This window comes from Mya arenaria, chromosome 6, assembly GCF_026914265.1.
Source record: "Mya arenaria isolate MELC-2E11 chromosome 6, ASM2691426v1".
Taxonomy (NCBI): Eukaryota; Metazoa; Mollusca; class Bivalvia; order Myida; family Myidae; genus Mya; species Mya arenaria.
This window is the reverse complement of record NC_069127.1, coordinates 505,112-531,677: the sequence shown is the minus strand read 5'-3', so window position 1 is coordinate 531,677 and position 26,566 is coordinate 505,112. Positions and strand designations below refer to the sequence as shown.

The window sequence follows — 26,566 nt, the reverse complement described above, 5'->3', positions numbered from 1 at the left end:
ACGGGCAGTAAATGATAAAAACATGTTGTATAATAATGGTTTTCATGAAGTCTGGATTGTCCATGGGGTTGGCAATACAAACACATGTATCAGCGTCGAGTTAAGGATATCTTTACCAAAAAATGTTACAACAGATAAGAGCACTCATCCAGAGCGTCTTTTTATGTGATTGCACATTTTGAGTTTCAGGCATATTTGAAGAATGTTAACATTAATAAATATAAAAAAGCATTAACTAAATTACGACTATCATCACACCGGCTCTCAGTTAAGACCGGAAGATGGACAAACATTCCTAGAGATGATCGCTTATGTAGAGCATGCAATTAGTTAGAAGATGAGTACCACCTAGTGTTATTTGGAAGTCTTTTGTACAAAACATACGATGTAAATACATTAAGAAATATTATAGGAAGAGACCAAGCATGTTTAAGACAGTTTTTATGTCTGAAAATGTCTGAAAATGCAAACATCACATATTAGTTTAGCTGTATATATTTAATGCATTTGAAATAAGGAAAAATATGTTCAAGTACAGATATCTTGTGAGAAGAAAATATGCGTGCTTTCATCTTTTTGAAATGTTGCTAAACTACAGTCATGCATTAAATTTGATACCCAAAACAATACTAATATCGACAAAGCTTTACCCTGCAAATTTTTCGTTTTGGCCTTTTCGTGGGGTGAGAATGGGACAAAGACATTAAGGTTAGTCATGTTTGTAATTCCAGAAAGATGGTGCATTCGCAGTATTTAGCATGGTTATGTTATTGTATTATGTTGACAGAATAGTTAAGGCAAAATATTTCAAAATCATCACGGAATTATGCATTATGTAAGTTATATTGCAAGAAGTTTAAGTTAGTATAACATTATTTAACATTTAACATTAAATTCGTTTAGTTATTCAGAGCATGGATATCATATATAAGACAAAGTGCATAAGTCATGTGTCATTTATAATATGTTTATCGAATTCTATAGATACTGTTGTTTTTTATGATACAAATATACTAGTTTATAGTTTAATTCATTTATTATATATGATGTGTATTAATATATATTATTTATATATACAGTTGCTATTTTGATACAAATATACTTGTTTAAACACAATTTTTTATTTGTATACGTAAGCTATTTAATTCTATGAATTTGACACGTGTCATGTTGGCCTATTTCAAATGAATGTATATACATTGAGTTATGTTTCCTTGAATTAACTGTCTTCTTCTCTTGTAAATGTAATTCCGATTAACTCAGTGCTAAGGGACATTGATATGTAGCTGTCAAAAAACAGAGACTGCAATTTTCATACATGTATTTTGTGCTTCGAAACAACCGTCTTTTTCGGATCCAATATATCTTTAATGCTAACAATATGACTCAGGTGAACGCTGTCGAAGGATATATTGAACTTTCATTCGTAATACCCCAGCCATGTAAATTATTATACAACATTTAAACCCCTCATTATTGTACAAAACCGTAAACTTTTGTAGTGAACTATACAGAAAGGATTAAGTCTTTAATTTTATTTTATTTAAATGATATTTACTGTATTTGTATCACAAATAACACTCACTATAACATCCATGGAAAGGGTTTCCTTGCGGATATCCTGGTCGACAACTGCAGTTATAAAACCCAAATGTGTTGGTGCAATCCGCATTCTGACCACATGGATTTCCACCGTCGCATTCATCAACATCTGTGTTTTTAAAATAAAATTTACGTTAGACTTAACATATCTATCTCAAAATCTTACAAAGCTTAAATATGATATACTTTTTATCCTAGTACATTGATAACTATTATACATAATATGCTTAATCATGTTTCGAAACTAATGCAGAACTGTGTCTCCGTGGTACTTGTCAACCTTTAACAATACCCTTTTGCAGTTGAAAGAGTAAAGCCGAAGAAATGGGACCCGTTTAAACCCAACGTACTAGCTCACGTTCACCTTTCTCATTTTAGAACATATGAAGACGATAGGTCATGAGCAGAAAGCATTGGCAGACACAACAGAACATGATTCGTCCGATTTCAACTGACCATTCTCGCATTTTGTGCCCGTCCATCCCCGGTTACAGCTACAGTAGTAGCTGCCATCTGTGTTAGTACACCAGCGAGTCTGGTTCCAGTTACCCTTACAGAAGAAATCCCCGACAAAAGCACACTCGTCAATATCTGCAGAAATAATAAACATATTTATTTGATATACAATTACGACCATACTAGTATATCAACTAGGCTAGTATTTATATTGGTCTGAACATGACCTAAGCACGATCTAGTGAAAGAAAAAAGTTATATTTCCCCTTATTCCACTGTAATTATCACTTGAATGTCATCCTTGTTCCACACTAATGGTCATTTGAGTGTCTTCCTTGTTTTACTCTTATGGCCACTTGAGTGTCTCCCTTTGATTCTAGTGATAACTTAAATGTCTCCCCTTGTTCCACTATAGTGATTACTTGAGTGTATTTCCTCCTTTTCCACTCTTATTATTCCTTGAAAGTCATCCTTGTTCTGCTCTAATGATCATTTGAGTGTCTCCCTGGTTCAACTCTAGTGATCACTCGAGTGTCTCACCTTATTCCACTCTAATGTTGCTTGAGTGTCTCCCTTGTTCAAAAAATAATCACTTGAATGTCATCCTTGTTCCACTCTAATGATATCTTGAGTCTCTCCCCTTGTTCCACTATAGTGATCACTTAAATGCCTCCCCTAATTCCACTATAGTGATCACTTAAACGTCTACCCTTGTTTCACTATAGTGATCACTTGAGTGTCTCTCTTGTTTCACTAAAGTGTCCACTTAAATGTTTCCCCTAATCCCACTTTAGTGATCACTTGAGTGTCTCTCTTGTTCAACTCTACTGATTACTCGAGATTCTACCCTTGTTTCACTCTTATGATCACTTGAATATCATCCTTGTTTCCCTTATGTGATTAGTTGAGTCTCTCCCCTTTTTCCACTATAGTGATCACTTGAGTGTCTCCCTTGTTCAACTCTAGTGATTACTTGAGATTCTCCCCTTGTTCCACTCTGATGATTACTTAAGTGTCTCCCTTGTTCTACTATAGTGATCACTTAAATGTCTCCCCTTGATCCACTATAGTGATTACTCAAGTGTATTTCCCCTTGTTTCACTCTTATTATCCCTTGAATGTCATCTTTGTTTCACTCTTGTGATCACTTGTGTGTCTCCCTTGTTTTACCATGTGAGTGAGAGTGGCTGTTCTGAATTCTGCCCACAGGATTAACTCATTGGATGTGATTGAGAGTGGCTGTTCTGAATTCTGCCCACAGGATTATCTCATTGGATGTGAGTGAGAGTGGCTGTTCTGAATTCTGCCCACAGGATTAACTCATTGGATGTGATTGAGAGTGGCTGTTCCGAATTTTGCCCACAGGATCGTGAGTGCGAGTGGCTGTTCTGAATTCTGCCCAAGTGATTCAGATATTGAACAGGCACATACTAACTCACAGGTACATGACATTGTTCTAACAGAGCTAATTGCATTCATTAAATAATCTCGTAGCTGATATCCATTTTGGAAACTGCCTGATTTTGCTTAGCTCTATTACGTATGTGTGGACATTCGTAAGTACTTTAGTAGATTTCGTCATTAAGAAAACGTATAAAGGTAGTGTTTTGCTATTTATGTGTCTTTTCAAGCTATTATGTTATCACGACTGTCATCGCCGATGACTTATTTGTTAACACATGAAAACGATAAAATGATTTACACAAGTGTTTCGCTGGAAGCGGTCGATGCTCCCAAAGCAGCTATTTGTACGAATAATTACGAAAAGAGAAAAGTTGTTATTCAATGTGCTGGTAGAAGGTGAACAGTTGTAATAGCATTATTATACGCAAGATGATATTTTAACAAAACATGCAAAGGTAAGCGCAGTGTTGAAAATTAAACTTTTATTGCGACCTACCTTTATCTTAAATTTTATTTTAATCCATAAAGAACTTTTCAAAACACGGACCGGACAAGTACCTATTTAAAAACAACAACAAACAACCAATGGACTTAACAGTATTAAAACAAAAACATATTAAACATTCACTAACTATTTTTCAAACAAATCGCGTTTTATAATGTAAATTTATTGAATTATAATGCTCTTTTTGTTAAAAATGTGGGTACGCAGAAAAACTATAAACTAAATAAATACCTTTTTAGAGACATACTGGCATTCTATGTTAGATACTTTTTATGATATAAAAGCCAATTTCTATGTCGTTAGGAAAGTTTTCTGAAAGCGTATTCTAAAAATTAGTTCTAATATCAGACGAAAAATTGCATGGAAATAGCACATGTTATACGGCATTATTTATAATAACGCCACACGCGTGACATAACATAATGACTTATTTTCAATTATGCTAGGTTCAATCAAAAGTTTGCTAACTTCTAAAGCACGCCGTCTTGATTAGAAATCGTTTGCGAAGGTCTATATTATGGCAGCTTCGAATTTTGTAAGTAGGAGCATAAAGAGATCAAATGATGCATCACTTTGAACTCCTAATTTTCAATCGTCTTTATCAATCGAAAACGAGGTTTACACGAGCGGCTATGGTAGGTGCTTTTTCTCCCACCTCAGTTAAACAAAATTAAGTAAAAATGTATTTTTTGCTTGAAATATTTTGTGCGCAGTGAAAATAAATGCGTATGGATATCTAATAATTCCTGGTTGTCATGGATATGCGCGCAGTGATTAAGATTATGTAAATAGTCAAATCGGTCTTTAAATAGTTCCAATGAGAGTGCAGCATTATTTCTTTAAAGGTGCGTGAAAACATTTTAATGGTAACATTTGAAGCGAGAAATATTTAATTAGCAGTCTAAAAATTGCCACAAGACAAGGTTTCTCTGATGCTACAGACGACAGTCTTCAACAAGGGAGGTAATTAAAATGTGATGACCATTCAAACGAAAGGAGTTCCATACGGGTACTTGTTTTATCTTTACCCGTAGGCAAAATAAGAATTTCTAACATGGTTTAGTTTTTGGATCTACTTATCTGAGGTGGGAGAAAACTGTATTTATATGCAGGATAGGCTTATGGTTATTCGGTACTGCACTTCCTCTTATTGCCATATATGTACATTTGAGGTATGATCTTTTTATCGAAAAATATGAGGCAAAGGGAGGAGAAGAGGAGACAACCTAAACAATATACATGACATAACTATGTTTCTGTATAGTGCACTTCCTCTCATTACTCATCTATAATTTAAGCTTCATATCATTTCCTAAATTACTTAAAATTATATGGCCAAATAAGGTTTTGGGGTATTACACTTTCTTCTAGTGCCATTTATGAAAATGTCAAGTTTCATTTTAATCCCTGTAGTATTTTGTATGATATGGCCCGGGCAAAAACATTTTAGAAATATTAGTAAGGGGAAGATCACTAAAACATTTTTTCAGGGCAGGTTTCGGTACTTTTGCACTGCACTTTATTTCATTGCCATATATCTATATTTCAGGTATCATTTTAATGCCTATACTATTTTTAAGATTGGCACGAGGAAAAACATATTTTCGAAAAATATCAGGTTAAGGGGAGTTAACTAAACAGTTTTGTAAATCATGATAATAGTTCTTGTGCAACGTACTTCCTAGTATTGTTTTTTCTTTATTAAAAGATTAATTTAAACCCCTTTATCGTTTTTAGACTTTTTATAACCGTTTCTCGGAAATCGCATCGGCAGATGCATTTTGTTGGTATGCATTTGCCTTCGCTGGCATACCCTTGTAGTAAATTAAATATGCTTAAGTCAAGGTTGAACTGTAGAGTAGATTTTATTAAAGAAATCCTTAATGCTTTATCCGTGGTAGTGCATTGTTTATGAATCGAAAGCTTCATATAAGGTTTTGTATAATATTGTGAATTACTCCATACCTTATAAGTAGCTATTTGGCGTATTCGACTTTTCAAGTGACTTATACTTCATGATCTCAATGACCATCGACATTAAACTCGAAAGGTTTTCGCGAAGGAAATTAGGAACGAGCATATGCTATCATCATATGTTTATGCTAATAATGATGCTATACAATTGCTGGACTATACCCAATAAGCGTTGCCGGCCGAAAGTCATTCAACACTTTAAGCGCTTTGATTTAAGATATGATCCTGACAAGCACCGACTTCCAAACGGTAAGGTAAAGGGGAGATCAATCAAAAAATAGCTAATCATGCATGAGAAGATAATGGTTCTTGTGCAGTCAACTTCCACTTATTGCAATCCATATGTATAAGTTTTTGTTCAATATTATATGTAGCTTTAACGTATGTTTTGTACAAGGGTGTGTAGGAGGGACGGACAAAGCGGCGACTGTGTGCTCCACAGTAATATGTTTTTTTAAAAACGGGTTTCGCGAAAGTGTTCGTATTCAACGATATAATAGGTGTGGGCTTATTAATTTTGTTGTATTACTTGAAATGTTCAAGTTTATTGTCATAGGGTTGTTACGGTCTCGGAAACATCCTTATTATGTTTATAATTACAAACAAGAAATGGTTCCACAATCTCTTACTGATATAACTGTACCTATATTTGAGAAAGAGGCGGTTTTGATAGAGGAGTGATAAAAGTGTTAATGTTTATTATAATATAAAGAGCAATGTGTCTCACCATGTCAAACTGATAGTACCAGCTTTTGATTTAAACAGTTTATACATGTTTTAAATAACGAAATCAACACCATAACGAAGTTTTGACAAAATACCACGAAAGGATATCAAGACAAAAAGCTCTGTAGGCAAGACGTCTTACAGACCCAACATGTCAACATTTTAATTGGGGATTATAACAAGTTCACATATCAATCAGACAAGTCGTTAATTTGAAATGATAACTGATCAATACTATAACTAATGGAAATTCTACTTGATTTTTGTATCCAAACACTTACTTGCTTCAATCATTAAAATACTTAAAACTGGGCTGAATTTACCTTTACAACGCCGGCCTCTGTTTCCGTCCAGGTCTGTATAACCTTCTGCACAAGTACACTCGTAGGTACCATTAAGGTTGGTGCATTTGGCGCTGTAGTGGCACTCGTTACTTCCCAAACATTCGTTCACATCTAAGCAAAATCGAATTATTTAACCAATCAAAAGCACTAAACTTTGGGTTAATAAACCTGTTTGAGGTTGTTATCAACTGCAAATACCCGCAGTCTGGTTAAGAGTCCAAGTGCGTAGCATGAGAACCTTAAGGCATTTAAAGCTGATGTAGATGCAGATAGTAACAATCTCAAAAAGGTTAATTTACGCAATTATTGAATAAGACGTTCTATTCAAAACAACTTCAGTTTCAAGGTGTTAATGCGTGTGATGTACAGAAGGTTTGGATTGCGTTGAGATATGCAAATATATCATCTATCTATATATTATATCAGCACCCTTCACGTACGTCGCACGACATGTATACAGCAATGTACAAGAAAAGGTATGGGAATCGAAGCACAGTCGTGTGTGCGATGTACGAAATTACATGTTCTGCGACCGAAAATGCTGTCGTAGACCCTAGTATGTGAAATGATCATAATCGACGATATTTCCTAATATAGTCCTACGATTGTAATATAAATTCATTTACATTAAACCGTAGTCAGTCCTATGAATGTTTTATCATCGTATGTCCTTTCTGCGACTGTCATCGGTTAAGCATATTTCTATGTTTTTGAATTGGCTTCGACAACCTTGGTCCATTTTCACACGTCTGTTGTATTTTTTTAAGTGAATGCTAATTCGCATCTTCCAGATCTACTATATCTACGTCAGTCTATTCTGTGGTAAAGCGTACGAATAAAAGAACATCGTCGATTGTGTGTAAAAGCGTCTGGACACACCTCTATAACATTCTTTTTACTGACAGTTTATGCTGTTTGAATAAGGAAAACATAAGCTCATTTTTACGGCTATCTATAGGAATGTTTTTGACTAACTTTATTCGTAAAACTAGTAAATCAGCGGTGTCGTGATCAATCAAGATTGCTGTTTTATCCAAAATTGGATTTTAAATTTTATTCGGTCAGGTCCAAAACTTGCTAAAATGATCACTTAACCTGTGTAGTTTGTGAAAAGCGTCAGTTCGCAGCTTATTATGAAAAACAATTATTAGTTACCTGTACACAATGGAGGATTTGTATCCCAGGCTCCTCCCGCCGTACATTTGAGCACTGTAGCGTTCTCTGTTGAGTAGCCTGAGTTACACGTGTAGACGGCGCTGTGGTTGAAAGTTGTGGACGTGTAACTCACCATGCCATTCTTCGTTTCATTGGGTTTTCTACAATCTGTTTCAAAGACGGCAGTGATTTGTTTTCTTTGTAGATGATAAATCTAATCAAACGTGACAGACATATGAATAAAAGCCATATAGATGCATATAAACCAATTTTAATGGTAATTTGTTTCTGAATAGATTGGAAAACGGAATATGATGTCATTTCCATGCACGGGATAGTTCTCATTAAACTCAATTCTCTTAAACAGAAATTCTATTTCTTAACCATGAATCTAAGATCTTTGAGAATCAATACTTTAAGTGAATATGAATGCTTTGTTATCATATACATCATTATTACAGATTTTTTGTGCTGTCTATGGCGTTAGTTGAACAATAGATGTTAAAATACTATTATTATTTGTTTAAACTGAGACTTCAATTTTACTAAACAACTTAATAGACATTTATGATCTGTATTATTTTTTCTAGATAACATTAACTTAATTTAATTTTAACTCAATTTAATTTAATTTAATTTGGTTCTTAAATATCTGATTTAGTTCAATCAAATTTAATTTTTAATTGAATTGAATTGAATTATATTGAATTCATTTTTTAAAAATTTAATTTAATTCAATTTAATATCAATATAATTTGATATCAATTTAAACTATTTTTTATTTGATTTTAATTTAATTTATTTAAGTCTTCATCTCATCTTAATCTAACTTAGTTTGTTTGAACTTTTTGCTACTGAGCTTGTTTCTGTAGTTTTTCACATAAGTATTGAATCAAAGTTTAACTTTTTTAATTTTATAGTGAGGCTTTATTATTTCAAATCAATCTAATTTATTTTTGGTTTAATTCATATACTATAATGTTAATTTGAAATTTTAATCTTAATTTGATTAGCATAATTTCTATCAATTTTAGATTGTTAAATTTAAATCTAAACTTATTTAATTTGATTTGGTTTGGTTTCACTCGGTAGCATTTCACACAAATATGCAATATTTATATGAAAAAACTACATAAACAAGCTCAGTGGCCGAAATATTAAACATAAGCCCCGTTTTATGGAACAGGGTAAACGCCAAAGACATAGAACACAAAAACAAACACAAACCAGATACATTGAACAACAGCATAACCATTTTGCAATACGTTTTTGCCAAGAAAAGTATTTATATAATACTGTCGGTCGAAAGTTTATCTTATTTGAGATTTTATCCAACAAAATATACATAATATTGACTTGATTTTACTCATCATTAACTTGACTGGTTGTAGTGTATGTTTGTTGTATGTGCGTCTGTTAGTTTATGTTTCTAGTTTATTGCTTTGTACCTCTAAACAGGGACTATTTTTGAATTTTTGACTTCTGAAATAAAAATAATGAAATTAGAAAAATCAAAAACAAGTTTCAAAAAATTTCAATTTATATGAAGCTTTGAACAATTGTTTGAAATGACTGACTGATCAAAAGATCATACTTGTTTCTTTAAGCTCCATTGTGACGAAAGTTGCTAAGCTTTTAGAATTACGCACAAGTCTGTTTCCTGGGTAGAAACCAGTACTGGTGTCCATTTTGAGAGGCCATAGAAAGCCTTCCTGGTTTGGATTGAACCCAGAACCTCTTGGGTGCGAGACAGACACTTATAGGGAAAATTACACCAATTTAGAAGTAACTACCAGTACTGATCAGACTTGTAATAATGCTGTTTTTCTATCTGTTTTTATATACTATTATCCTATATACACCAAAACAAAAATGGTGATCTTAGCTTGATCCTGTTACAAGGAATTTGAGATTGTTTGAGAAATAGGGGCCTGTATGATCATAATCATGTCATTACACTTGACTGTAATTAAATGTTCACTCAATATAATCATTCATATGAACCTTAAACACATGTAATCATGCTGCAATGACTCCGCAGAACTTTTGTGGCAAGGTGCGAAGCTCCAGTTGAAACCCTGACATTCGGCTATAATTCAATGTTCATTCAATAATATAATTATTCACATGAACACAATGACTATGCATACTACATGTATTTGAGACAAGGTCCACAACTCTAGCCAAACTAATCTTAGTTATGCCCCAACTGGGAGGACGAATCGATTTTAGCCATATGACATTCAGTGCTCTTGTTAGATTGCTAAGAGGAAACATACTGCATTTTACATCCATTGAAGACTGTTCAAGTCCCACAAAGATTCACTGGGTTTGAGCAAACTACTGCCCCAGTCGGATTATTATATAATTTCAAAAATACAATCACTGCCGAGATCCTTTGATCCAATTCTATTTTGGACAGTTTTGAGATGATTGTTTTAGAACTTGGAGTGTCAGAAACACAATTTATGTTGTTGATTTCTTGTCTAATAAAAGTAGCAGTTCTAAAGACAGTGACTACTAATTTAACCATTTTTTTTATTTGTAATGAATTATAGAGTACTTTAAATTGTTTATTTTTATATATAATGTTGGTTTTTTAAAGTGAACTGGAGACAGTATGTTATAAAATAAATAAATTATAATGGAACAGACATATACTTCGAGCACTTTTCCCTATAAAATATGCAAATACTGATCCTTTTTCTAAGCACACTAGATCACTAAGAGAATACTCTTAAATACATTTAATCAAATATTTGTTATGTAAGCATTGTTAATCTAAGTACCAACAAAGATTAGGGAAAAGGACCACACTTAAGTCTAACACGCTTTATTCTATAACCAAAAACAAAATCAGAATTCTTTAGATAATTACATGGTCGTGACGTCATAAAATATAAGTTGCCAACAGCAGTATCGTATAAGACTATTTATCATATGCAGTTCTTATTTAGCAAACGATCAAGACGCCCGTCAATCTAGTATACATTTTATCTGATAAATGAGGTCATCGGCTTAAAAGATGTTAGCATAATCATGTTTTGTGTTTCATTGAACATTTTTTGTACATGATTCCGTTTTGCACACTATGGCATCCTGCTACTAAAAGATGTATCCTTCTTAACATGTCAAAATGTAGAAAGTATAAACCTGTTAAGAGGTACAAGGAATGCCGAAGCGCCACTGAGTGAGAACCACAAACATACAAACATCACACATTTACCACACTCACAATAAAAAAGCGCATGCGTATAACCTGACTACCTGTTTTAAAAATAATATTTAAAAAAATATGGAAGTTTACGAACACGAAAAACACTTGCATATCAATTAACGTATTTCACAGTTTAAAAATGAAAACAAAATTGCACGTATATAAATATATCAACAAACGAATGGTTACCGTTAATTGTACAGGTTGCATTCAAAGAGTGCCAAGTTCCAGTAGCCTGGCATTCTATGATGTCACTGCCATTCAATGTGTATCCCTGGTCGCAGCTGTATTTCACAATTGAGCCGAAAGTTGTATTATTGGGTATGTTATATGATCCGTTGTCTAGAGTTGGTGGGTTATGACAGTCTGTAATGCCATGTGTTATACCGACAATCTGTTCGTATCAGTATATTTCTAAACAATGATGTAATGTGAAATTAGCACGTACTTCGTGCACCTTTTGGCTGCATGACATACTTAAAGAATAAAAAGACATAAACACGTTAGCAGTTGGTCAAGGCTATTCACATCACGATTGTCGTTTTTTAAAGACATTCTATATTTTTAATTGACAATACCCGTACATTTGCTTACGGTTTAGATAATATCAAATGATAAACCCAGGAAAGCTGACATTTTCAACCCAGCAAATTTGTTTTGCCGTTTACAAATAAAAAAAAATGGACATGGATGTTATTAAACCGATATTAACCTGTAATGGTGCAGTTCACATGAGCAGATTTCCATGTCCCGTTAGCCTGACATTCCGTGCTGCTATCCCCGCTCAACGTGTATCCCTCGTCGCAGGTAAATACTACCACTGAGCCGTAAGTCGTACCGTTAGATGTTTTTGAAGATCCGTTCATCAAGGCTGGTAACCCATGGCATTCTGATAGGTATAATGCAATACAAACGATTTAAAATGCACCCTTGATATTTACTAGTCTGCCAAGATGTCTTCAATTTTAAAGTTAAAAACATTGTTTACTCTTTTTTTTTTTGAAAGAGTATTTGCTATACGAAACATTACACTGGAGTCGAAAAAAGACCGGTAGGATAAAATATCCTGAATCAGAGCGATGCGTAGGATATTTTGCAACAAAGAATCAACAGTAAATAATATATTTTTCAACCTGCAGCACCACATAAAGAAACACCAAAGATTTTCCTTTAAAACTAAAGCAATACATTTGATGACAGAACATTTGGATAAAGTGAAGAATATAAAAATAACCTTGAATTGGGAACAACAGCGAAACGTCAGTGATATAACCTCACTCATTTACTTCTCGAAATGGATTTTTGTGGTGCCACCAAAATATATACATATAAGATTGCAAAAAGAACTACTTTAAAAATCCATTGTAGTTACTCCCCATTGATCATATCTAAACACGTCACTTTTGAATCTGAACATTTTGAAGTTAAAAAAATACATGAGATTATATAAAGATATATTTGGAAATAAACAACTGACCGTTTATTAGAAGAAGTGATAATCCTGTTTTTTTTTTCGTTTTCTCAATAAGCGCCAGAAATCGGCCCTTAAAATAAGAACTTCGAATTTTGTAACCCTTCTCACGTTATAGTTACATGAGTTACAGACACATAAACAGCGCATATTATATTCAAAGAAATAAAAATCAAAGTTTAATACCAAAAATCGTGTTTTCGGGACGACATCTTATCAGAGTTATGCGGTTACAATAGTTACAATGAGTTACATCAAAGTTTTTGAAAAGTTTGAAAAAGTGTTTTTCTATCTCAAATATCGGGTTACACGGTTACATTGATTACAACCGGTAACATCGGAAATTTCGATAAAAAAACCTCATATCAAATCAATATCTAATCAGAATGTGGTTACAATAATAACAATGAGTTACGAAATGCCGTTAGGGCCATCGCCTATGAATGTGTTGATCTGAAACGCGATACTCGATAATACGATGATACGCGACAGTACGATGATGAAAATGCTATCATACGACAGTAATCGTACTATCGTATTATCATCATCGTACTATTGTGTTCCAATCATCGTACTATCGTGTTTTAACCATCGTACTGTCGTGTTTTCATCATCATTCTGTCGTGTTTTCGTCATCATACTGTCGTGTTTCCATCATCGTACTGTCGGGTTTTCATCATCGTACTATCGTGCTTTCATCATCGTATTATCTCGTTTTCATCATCGTACTGTCGTGTTTTCATCATCGTACTGTCGTGTTTCAATCATCGTATTATCGCGTTTTCACCATCGTACTGTCGTGTTTTCATCATCGTACTGTCGTGTTTTCATCATCATTCTGTCGTGTTTCAATCATCGTACTATCGCGTTTTCACCATCATACTGTCGTGTTTTCATCATCGTACTGTCCTGTTTTCATCATCGTACTGTCCTGTTTCAATCATCGTATTACCTCTTTTTCATCCTCGTACTGTCGTGTTTCCATCATCGTACTGTCGGGTTTTCATCATCGTACTGTCGTGCTTTCATCATCGTATTATCTCGTTTTCATCATCGTACTGTCGTGTTTTCATCATCGTACTGTCGTGTTTCAATCATCGTATTATCGCTGTTTCACCATCGAACTATCGCGTTTTCATCATCGTACTGTCGTGTTTTCATTATCGTACTGTCATGTTTTCATAATCGTATTATCGCGTTTTCATCATCGCACTGGCGTGTTTTCATCATCTTATTATCGCGTTTTCATCATCGCACTGTGGCGTTTTCACCATCGTACTGTCGCATTTTCATCAACGTTCTGTCGTGTTTTCATCATCATACTGTCGTGTTTCCATCATCGTACTATCGCGTTTTCACCATCGTACTGTCGTGTTTTCATCATCGTATTATCGCGTTTTCATCATCGCACTGGCGTGTTTTCATCATCGTACTGTCGTGTTTTCATCATCGTACTGTGGCGTTTTCACCATCGTACTGTCGAATTTTCATCAACGTTCTGTCGTGTTTTCATCATCATACTGTCGTGTTTCCATCATCGTACTGTCGTGTTTTCATCAACATTCTGTCGTGTTTTCATAATCGTACTGTCGTGTATTTTCATCATTTTATTGTCGTGTTTCAATCATCGTTCGTACTGTCGGGTTTTCACCATCGTACTGTCGTGCTTTCATCATCGTATTATCTCGTTTTCATCATCGTATTATCTCGTTTTCATCATCGTACTATCGCGTTTTCATCATCGTACTGTCGTGTTTTCATCAACATTCTGTCGTGTTTTCATAATCGTACTGTCGTGTATTTTCATCATTTTATTGTCGTGTTTCAATCATCGTTCGTACTGTCGGGTTTTCACCATCGTACTGTCGTGCTTTTTCATCATCGTACTGTCGTGTTTTCATCATCGTACTGTCCTGTTTCAATCATCGTATTACCTCTTTTTCATCATCGTACTGTCGTGTTTTCATCATCATTCTGTCGTGTTTTCATAATCGTTCTGTCGTGTTTTTGCATCATTTTACTGTCGTGTTTCAATCATCGTACTATCGCGTTTTCACCATCGTACTGTCGTGTTTTCACCATCGTACTGTCGTGTTTTCATCATCGTACTGTCGTGTTTTCATCATCGTACTGTCGTGTTTTGATCATCGTACTGTCATGTTTTCATCATCTTACTGTCGTGTCTTCACCATCGTACTATCGCGTTTTCATCATCGTAGTTTCGTGTTTTTATCATCCTACTGTCGCATTTTCATCATCGTACTGTTGTGTTTTCATCATCGTACTGTCGTGTTTTCATCATCGTGCTGTCGTGTCTTCATTATCGTGCTGTCTTGATGTCATCATCGTTCAACCGCCTTCTGGCGCGCATGCGCAGAAAATAATTTGCCTTCCATGTGACAAAATGTCAAATGCAGGGATGCGTTTCAGAACACTTTTAAGACCTGTGCAGCGTTCAAGCGAATGTCACATCCTGAAGTAAAATGAGGCCACATCATATCAATATATTAAGCTGATAAGAGCGCCTGACTTTATTGATATGATAATTCTACTGCGACAACAACTGCTTCTGCGACTGCCACTGCCAATTTCACAGCAACTGCCACTACCACTACCACCAGCGGCGGTTCCAGGACTTTCTTAATGTGTGTGTGAGGGGGGGGGGGGTGGGGGGGCACAACTATTTATAAACATATTAAACTTTTTTTGAATGCATATTTTTAATCATATAATGACATGGAGTTAACACTTGTCTTCACTGTCACTAATGTTTGGCATATAAATTGAAATAAAGAGATATCATTTACTGATATAAACCTTTCAAAAACACAATAATGATATCTGGCTGTTTTGGGGAATTAAACAAGGGTCGACGGATTAACAGGTCAAGTCGTTAACCATTCGTCCATCTGAGACACACATATTTCTGCTTTAAAATTAGTCCTTTAAAACCTACACTACAGTATATTGATTGTAATCAACGATACTGAAGGTACTAAGGATGTTATTGTTATAAATTTAACTGAGTTAAAAACAATTTGACTACAAATTCCATAAAGGATTCAAATACATTATTTTGTTTTAATTTACAAAGGCTATAGCATAATTCAAAGAACTAGACGATAAAAAAGCCAAAATGGAAAGTTTTAAAGCCGCAACGTTTCGAATTGAAAATTCCATAACAGCCTTATTTGTGTACTTTTGATTTGTCTGATTCCAAGCGTACTACAACAATATAATGAAATGGTAATGGCAGGAAACCCAGGCTAACTTTTGATCAGTTGTCTGTGTAAAATGGGGCGACGATTTTTTTATCGAATGTTCGGGCCCCGATGTCATTTTTCAAAATAATTTTTCGTTTCATTAACTATGTTATACTCAATAATCAGGTTGTTTATTTGCTCAAATGCTTATATAAAATTTAAATCGTGACAAAACAGCTTATTTGTAAAGTTAAATCAATTAGAATGTGCCCCCCCAAAAAAACAACAAAAAAACAACAAAAAAACAACAACAACAACAACAACAACAACAACAAAACTAGAGTTGAGTGGATTATGACAGTCTGTAAGGCCATGTGTAATACCAACAATCTGTTCGTATCAGTATATTTCTAAACAATGATGTAATGTGAAATTAGCACGTATTTCGTGCACCTTTTGGCTGCATGACATACTTAAAGAATAAAAAGATATAAACACGTTAGCAGTTGGTCAAGGCTATTCACATCACGATTGTCGTTTTTTAAAGACAGTATATACTTTTAATTGACAATACACGTAAACTTGCTTACGGTTTAGATAATATCAAATGATAAACCCAGGAAAGCTGACATTTTTAGCAAAGCAAATTTATTTTGCAGTTAACAAATGAAAAAAAAAATGTACATAGAGATTTTTTTCAAACGGATTTTAACCTGTAATGGTGCAGTTCACATGAGCAGATTTCCATGTCCCGTTAGCCTGACATTCCGTATTGCTATCCCCGTTCAACGTGTATCCCTCCTCGCAGGTGAATACTACAACTGAGCCGTAAGACGTACCGTTGGATGCGTTTGGAGATCCTTGTTTCAAGGTTGGTAACGAATGACAGTCTATAATGCCATACACACGATTTAAAATACACCCTTGATATTTAGTCGTCTGCCAAGATGACTTCTTTGTCAGAGTTAAACACATTGTTTACTCTTTATTTTTTATTTGAAAGAGTATTTGCCATACGAAGCATTCCACTGGAGTCGAAAAAAAGCCGGAATGATAAAATATCCTGAATCCTTGTATTGGGAACAACAGCGAATGGTTAGTGATATAAACTCAGTCATTAACTTCTCACAATGGATTTCTGGGGTTCCACCAAAAAACATCAATATAAGATTGCGAAAAGCCTTCAAAATTTCGGAAACTTGAACGGAGTTCATTTAACTGGCAGTCAGATTCTAGATACATGTCGACTGCAGCTAAACAGCAACATACGGGCAAGAACATGATCCCTACTGAAATTGTCATTATCCGGACAATAGTCAATCATTTACAAAACCTTCCAGTTCGAGTACAGCAACTCTTATATCTCATGGGAATGAACATGGCAAAGCCGTTACACGGAGAAGACAACTTGAGCTAATGATCGAAGTTGACTACTTTTGAAAGATGGTTGAAGACAGACCGATTGTCCCGAAACTCCAAGACGAAGATACCGCATACGACAAATGACGTATCGAAGGAGACGATCCATTTAGGCAGAGGACCAGTTTGTTGGAACAGTGGTTTAATGACTACATGCTGACATTGCGACTAACGCATTGACAGTGGAGGCAGTCAATATATTACCAAAAACAGGCGGTACATCTTTTGCTTGGTTTGATAGGGAACGCTGAAGCTGCGACAACTTAGATGAATCCATCGAACATGAAGTAACGGCGAGAAAGGACCTTAAAACAATGGGATATAAGCGAATTGTCATTATACGAGTAGGAACTACAACATATGTTTTGATGATTTTACTGCCTTTTCGATGCATGAATATTCATTCGGACTCCGGGATCATTTTGGACGTCATAGTTGATACTGCGTAGCTATAGATGGATTTCTTTTATCTGTCGTTCTATGATTTACATCTAAAATATAAAACATTTCATGCAATATTTAGGATTAAACCCTAATGAAAAGGAACAGCGGATATTTTAAATGTCATTTTAAATGACATCGAGCTTGGCCAATTCGTGTTCAAAAAATGAACTAAACTAAAGTATAAAATGATGTTTTGTTTCTAGCTGTTTTAAATTACCAACTGCGCAATGTCCAGTCCAGTTCCAATATGAGGGACTGTCCAACAGTTTCTCTCCATAGTTGCACATACTCGTCTCTAAAACATTGTGTTAAGTTGTTAATGAAATGTTTTGGTTGGGATGCACCTTGGTTAATCCATTCATTTCCATATTCATTTTCATTTAGTAATCGTTGTAGTTCAGTGTCCCAATTTACCGGTTACTGATAATGAGTGACCAACAGGAAGTTGTAACATTTTTTCACGTAGCTTGCGTCTGGTATATTTAAGACTTTCAATCAGTATTTAATGCATTTTACATATGAATTTAATACTAGTGGATTGCGCCCACTATCGCCAAATGACAACGCGTTTGGTGAATTTTCATTTAAATGCAAACATATTTGGCATTCATAACTTTGAACACGTTCGATGTTTTCTCTTGATTTAAAACCCCACATTTCACATCATTATTTCGAAATTTCATGCTACTACAGTACTAGTTATTGAACGATAGCGCGTAGCTTGTGGCGTAACCGTTAACCGTTCTAGCTTTTAATATGGAAGAACAATTAAATACCTAACATATTTGTTATATATAAGCTTAAAATAGAACTTAATTAATATTAAGTTTATTTGTATTTCTTTTAATTAAAAAATGCAGTATTACCAATCAGTCAATGGGGCGGTGCAGATAGCCTTTTTCAAATCATTATATATGAGCCTTGGAAAAGATGTGGGCCATGACTTGGCGATGATCGAACGCCGGTTGTCCTGTTAGTGCACTCGCTTTTAAAAAATGACTCCGGTTCGATTTCCGGTCAAGGCACATGTGAGTGTGGTTTGTGGGCACCAGGCCTTATCGGTCCAAAAAGGCAACTGAATATATGGTTAGCGCGAAAGAACTACTCTTTAACATGTTGCCTTGTTACCAGGACCGCCACACACTGAATGCATCAAAAGCAACCATGGGCGATCGAATGGAGATCCTGAAGAAAATAACCAACTCCATTGCTTTATTCATTCCTTACGTCTGAATACTGATTTTTTTCATATTCATTTTTCAACGTCTTTACTTCTAACTTTCATTATATTCTGATTTTTGTCTGTAGCAACGGAAAAAATCATCATAACATCATGTGGTTAGTTCAATGATATTAGTGTTTGGTCTTGTATTTTGTCAGATTGCGTTTATACAGGGTAGGGTCTTTTTTATTATTGGATAAATTTCACTGAGATTGTCGAAAACAGAGGTCCGGGGGACAAAATAATTTGGAATCGCTTTTTGTGCAAATTTATGCATGAATAAAAACGCAGAAATTTAATATTTTATATTAATATACTTTTTTTACTTGACTGTTTCTGTTATTTTAACAAAAGGAATTTTGGTGAAACGGAATATCAATGAAAATCACATCATGCTCCATAATACCACCGTCGGCATTAATAAGACATTGCCCAACCGACAGAACGCCCGTCAGGATGACCGATCCGCCGACAAATGCAAACCTTTATGCCCCTTTTACAATTTTCTCAATAGTTATGCCGAATTCAAAATTATGCTGTATATTGCGGAATCACTTTAAAACATAAACATAAGGCCACACCAAATTGATGTTTCGTTCCGCGGAGTTACCGCTCCTATTTGTTTGAAAATGTAAAAAAAAATGTGCGCCCGCTAATATTGTCATATATCATTTTATCGCAAACCAAATTTTCCGTCGTAATATTTTTATAAAGGCTGAAAAAATAATCAATTATAATTTTTCTATCTTACGTGTTTTTGTAAAAGGCAGTATTTCATACTGTATATCGATCGGTTTAGCATCGGTCTCAATAAATTCAATCAAAATGGCGGCTTCCGGTATAAACACTGTGGCTCGAATTTGGATATTTAATCTTATTTTGGACAATAAATGTGTTTTGACCATACTGAAAGTCATTTTCATCGTCCCATGCACTAAAGGATCATTAATTGAATGAACAATTATGTAATAAAACATATTTATCTGGTACTGGTGGCTATAAAATTGCGTTATTAGTGATTATTTTGGGCAAATCGGAATAATGAACAATGCCTCAAATAAGTATTATTTGATTCAAGTCATAATACAAGTGACCAGAATTTTACCTTATAACGTCGATGCTGAAGAAGACACATTAAACAAGAACATGGTTCATTGTTTGGTCCAAATTGATGTATCAAAGTCATTTTTGACCAAAATCTGACCAAACAACAGTTTTAAACAAATATCTTTACACAAACAGCATATCAACACGGGTCCGGATATACCAAAATAGATAAGCCTTACCTAAGTTTATCACCTTAATCTCTATTTTCTTCAAAGGTATAATTCAGGATTATAAAAACATCTTACTGACTATAAAAGTTCTCTGAATATACCCCTAACAGTGAATTATTTGAATCTAGAAAAAAATATTAAATCTAGAATGCTTAGACCAAGTTGAGATTGATATCTTATATCAACACAGTGCATAGACTCTATACACTATATGGATATGCTCGATACACCGTGACAGTACATACACTGGTGTTATATTCTATACCAGTATATACTGTGCACGGTATATATTCTATTCATTCTCAGAGGTGTTGAAGCAGTGCTTCAACACCCCTGTTCTCTATACAATGTATACAGCCAGAGATTTTGAAGATTTACTTCAACTCCTCTGTTATAGTCTATATACATTGTGGAAGCGTGCACTATACTCTATTCATTGTCAAGAGGTGTTGAAGCAGTGCTTCAACACCCCTGTTCTCTATACAATGTATACAGCCAGAGATTTTGAAGATTTACTTCAACTCCTCTGTTATAGTCTATATACATTGTGGAAGCGTGCACTATACTCTATTCATTCTTAGAGGTGTGCTTCAACACCTCTGTTCTCTATGCAATGTATACAGCCAGAGATTTTGAAGATTTACTTCAACTTCTCTGTTATAGTCTATATACATTGTGGTAGCGTGCGCTATACTCTATTCATTTTCAGAGGTGTTGAAGCAGTGCTTCAACACCCCTGTTCTCTATGCAATGTATCAACCAGAGATTTTGAAACTTTACATCAATTCCTCTGTTATAGTCTATATACATTGTGGTGGCGTGCACTATTCTCTATCTGTAAATTTGAACCTGTGTTATAGTCTATATACATTGTGGTAGCGTGCACTATACTCTATACTCATTCTTAGAGGTGTTGAAGCTTCAACACCTCTGTTCTCTATTCAATGTATACAAACGGAGATTTTTGAACAAAAAATGGAGAAAACTGCACAAAAATAATTTTGATGAATTTATGTCATATCAGGCAACATATTTAATATACTTAAATCATAGAACAATTATATGGCGCAAAAAAATGATTTTTGGGGTAAAATGTTGGATTTTAAATTAAATGAAAATGACAATTTATGAATTTTGCCAATAACTCTGCCTTATTTTGCAATAAAAACACCAGAACTACTGCAGCTAATATATATCATTTAACATTATTATATATTATATAGAAACACAGTTTTTTTTTAAAATATGATTTTCGGGGTAAAATGTATGAAAAATTAAATGGAAATGAGAATTTCTGGAATTTGCCAATAACTTTTTCAAATATTGCAATAGAATGACCAGAATTACTGTATTTCATAAATATTACAGTTTAATATATCAAAAGTAAAGAAACTATGTAATTTTGTGAAATGTGAATTTTGGGGAAAATGTTTGAAAAATTAAATAAAAATGAGAATTTCTGAAATTGCAAATTATTAGCACAAATTTTGCAATACAATGACCAGAAATTTTACTGTATTCAATAGATACTATAATACAGTAAAACAAACCTAAAGTGTAGAAACCATGTATTGTGTGAAGTGTGATTTGGGGGGTAAAATGAAATTAAATAAAAATCGACACACAGCAGTTATCAAACAACACAAATAAACAAAAATCATTTATGTGCATTTTTCTGAAATTGTCTCCTTAATTTTTGAAGCTCTGCATCAATCCTCTGTCAAATCAATTAACCTTGTTCTCTGTATTCATTTATGATGATCCCCTTTTAGTTAATAAATCTTTTGAAATCATTGAAAATTGACCTTTTTCTCTGTCACCTGTATGTCGATGAATTTTATAATGCAGATATTTGCCAGACTCGCAAAATTCATAACAAACCAAAAGCCCAAGGCATTTTTTCAAGAATATAATGCGACAGTCACTTGGGTGTGGAGCCTTGCCCAGCAACGTCTACATTTTTAAATTGTCATAGCCTAAAATTGTCATTTCCCGACATGCCAACATTTAGACTTATCCAACATGATAACCCAAACTAAGGTCTCCCTAGGCTAAATACTTTTCCAGCTAGACACTAGAATTGGACCTGCAATATCGAAGATGTCCATAAAACCCAATTCACATAACAGGACAGGAGACCAGGACAACCAAAAGACATGGTTGTCTATGTTATAAACAAACAAGACTATGCATTTACCATAACTGTATCTATTTTGAACATGAACAGAACATTAGTAAATTTAATCCTAAGAATCTGATGTCAATAATCCCGTACATGTATGTATATCTATGTCCATCAATATGATAAGAAATGGAAGTTTCTTCTAAAACATACACATAAACAGCTATTGTTCAAATAAACCATAACATAAGGTGTCTTATAATTATGTCAACAAGAGCTGTCTTTGGACAGCACGCTCAATTAAATGAGGCTTTGTCTTAAAAATGAATACAATTATGATGTAATATGTGCCTGTCAAAAGCAATAAAAGAGTCAAATTAAAAAGTTAACTAGAAATGCTGCAATGCAACAAGAACTTCAGCCTTTATTGTGAGATTCAGTTTTAAATGTATTGAAACTGAAGTTATTCAGTACCAAGCATTTTTCTATTTTTAGTTACAGTGACCATGACCCTAGGGACCCAAATCAAATATAAAAATGAATGGAAATTTTGCCTTTAGACAGTTATTAAATGGTAAATAATATTTGACAGTTATCTATGTACATCTACATTTTAACTTTAAAAAGGTTTCCTTGACATTAAACAATCATTTGTTTTTATAAACAAAAAATTAACAAAACAATGTGGCGAACAAATCAAGAATCTAGGTTTAAGAAGTGACATTTCTAGAGGCTCACCATGTGCTCCAATATGTATGGAACTTAATAACCATGGTTTTATTGAATTTATACTGTCATATAGGGTAATGTGCAATATAGTTAACAGAACATTCAAAAGTACAATGAAACATTTAGGTTAGAAGTTAAAATATAATTAGACAATTAGCCATAATTGACCAAGTCAGTATGGAAATTAACAACAGAACAAGGTAACTAAAAAAAAATAAAGATTAAAAATAATAATATATGATTTGCATTCATTTAATTCAAGTTTAAAACAAACTTTTAATAATGAGCTAGCTCAATTGTTACTAAGCAATGTGCTTTATTGCTCACCTCAGAACCAGACACATTATTTGTTTCAATAATATGTTCACAAGATTTTATTCACTAAAATATGTGCCTAATTATCAACTTTTTACATGTTATGCCTTATTTGTTGAAAAGTCTTGCTGGCTAAGTTGTGATTTATGATGAGGAAACAATACCTCTATGAATAGCAATTTTTAATACTTGATTTAGTGACTCCTGTTTCATCTTACCTACATTCATTCTTTAAGGAAAGCTTGGGAAGAATATGGCCTATAAAACTAGAACATAGTTTTTTTCTAAAACTTGACCAAATTTCATTCATATAAAGTGGAACTTGAGGCCACTCTAATCAAACACATTTTGACCAATAAACAAGTTTCAACTAATATTATTTAAATGTTGAGAGAATAAATACTGACAAATATCATGAAAATTATATATATAGTTTCTGAAGCATTTACAGTTTATATTATTAGAACAAACAACCTACATGCTTTTTGTCCAACCTGAACAGTTATCAATCTCTACTAAGATTTTTTTGGTAAACATATTCTGGCCAGTATGAATATAGACCAAAGAGACAAGAGCTGTCACAGAGACAGCGCTCTCGACTATTCCGCTGCTTTTCAGTGAAAGGATTGAAAAGTTTTGGCAAACATGCATGGATCACTGTTAGATTAGATTTCAATGCAATACATGATGTGCGGAGATATTAACATAAATGTGGTTACATGCAAAATTTTAACCAGAATTTTTATCTAACTTGATTATTCAATTAGGTTGGGTGGTTGTATAAAGTCTCAATGCATTTCATCCAGTAGTTGCTGAGATATTAACCTATGTGTGCTTACATGCAAAACCTTAACCAGAATTTCTGAGTGAAATAATAAACGCAAGTATTTGCATTAAATGCAAAATATAGTTATATAACTTGAAAAATTAAGTAGGTTGGATGGTTGAGTACCATTGTATCAAGTCTCAATGCAATACCTCAAGCAGTTGCTGAGATATTAACCTATGTGTGCTTGCATGCAAAACCTTAACCAGAATTTCTAAGTCAAATAATAAAGGCCTATTATTTACATTAAATGCAAACTAGAGTTATCTTACTTGTTTAAATAAGTAGGTTGGATGGTTGAGTACCATTGTATCAAGTCTCAATGCAATACCTCAAGCAGTTGCTGAGATATTAACCTATGTGTGCTTGCATGCAAAACCTTAACCAGAATTTCTAAGTCAAATAATAAAGGCCTATTATTTACATTAAATGCAAACTAGAGTTATCTTACTTGTTTAAATAAGTAGGTTGGATGGTTGAGTACCATTGTATCAAGTCTCAATGCAATACCTCAAGTAGTTGCTGAGATATTAACCTATGTGTGCTTGCATGCAAAACCTTAACCAGAATTTCTAAGTCAAATATTAAAGGCCTATTATTGGCATTAAATGCAAAGTAGAGTTATCAAACTTGGTTAATTAAGTAGGTTGGATAGTTGAGTACCATTGTATAAAGTCTCAATGCAATACCTCAAGTAGTTGCTGAGATATTAACCTATGTGTGCTTGCACGCAAACCCTTAACCAAGGGGTCCGACGCCGACGCTTGGGTGAGTAGTATAGCTCTCCATATTCTTCGAAAAGTTGAGCTAAAAATGAGTCCTCATACTTAAGTGTTAACACTGTATGAAACTGTTAATAAAAATGAAGGACAGACTATGATCAATCACAATAGTTCAACATGAGCACTTTGTACTGTGTTGAGGTAAATGTTAATCATCCAACTTATCTAAGGGTAATCTATTTTCAAATCTATAATGTATTTGTCTGTTAAAAGTTAAAATTGGTATATCATTCCAATTTTAGTGAATCTTTATGTGACGGATGTCTTGTCCATTAAGTTGCCTTCAATGAAGATTTTGAAGTCAGACTGTCTCTTGTTGGATGTGGGGAGTTTTCTGAAAGAAAAAGGAACATTAAGCAATACATAAACACAGTTCCATTGTTGGCTTCAACTATTAAGGAGCTTTTCATTCATTTGTGCCATTGGCTTCAATGTTAAAATTTGATAGTTACCCCATATAAGTATCATTTGAAAGGGCTTTGCATACTGATTACATATATGTAAAATCAATGACAAGAACATATTTTCACCTTGAAAAGTTATTGCTGGCATCCCAAAATCACATTATTGTTCATCAGATACATTAAGTTATTATCCATCTTGCAAAAGCTCTATGGTTGATTTTGAAATATGATAGTTCTTATACATATTATATCTTAATATTAAAAATTAGCCACACTTTTTGTGATATAGATTTTATATATATGCACATAAAAATATGTAACAAAAAATATACAAATAAATAAGAAACGATAAAAACACACAAATCTTAGTTTATTTTACATTGATAGATAGTTCATATAAACTTTGCTAAACACAGAAAGAAAATAATTGTTTCTATTACAGGATTTGAACCTGGACAATTAATTTTAATGTGAATGAGCATATTTGAGCATGATCACAACTGTGCATTACAACAAAGGATAACATTGAAAACTAACAAAGGGCAACTACTACAAAAAAAATCTTGAGTTATGGTTTCTGTGCACTGCACTTCTGCTAAATGAGATCTATCTGTACATATTTGAAGTTTGAGATCAACACCTCAAAGACTTTTCAAGTTCTGCTGCAGACAAAAACTCAGTATGAAATATAACAAAGGGTTATTACAAAAAGAACTGTAAACAGAGTTATGGTCCCTTAACATTGCACTTCTTCTCAATAGGGATCTATCTGTATATGAAGTTTGAAGTTAATACCTGGGGGATTTATGCTCAAGATTACATTCCGTGCACACGCACACACACGTGCACAATTACTGTATCCACTTTGCCTTTTGGCAAGGGATAATCAATAGATTAGTCCTCATCATCACGTCTTAAACAAACATGATGAACATAATCATAGCATGCATAAAACAGTTTACAGTTGTA

General features: G+C 33.9%; 1 protein-coding gene across 1 annotated transcript in view; it reads right to left on the bottom strand.

The window, feature by feature from the left end:
* The window catches only part of LOC128236741 (pneumococcal serine-rich repeat protein-like), a 98,941-nt gene that overhangs the window by 9,013 nt on the left and 63,362 nt on the right, over positions 1-26,566 (bottom strand). The gene's annotated exons all lie outside the window — the stretch shown is intronic.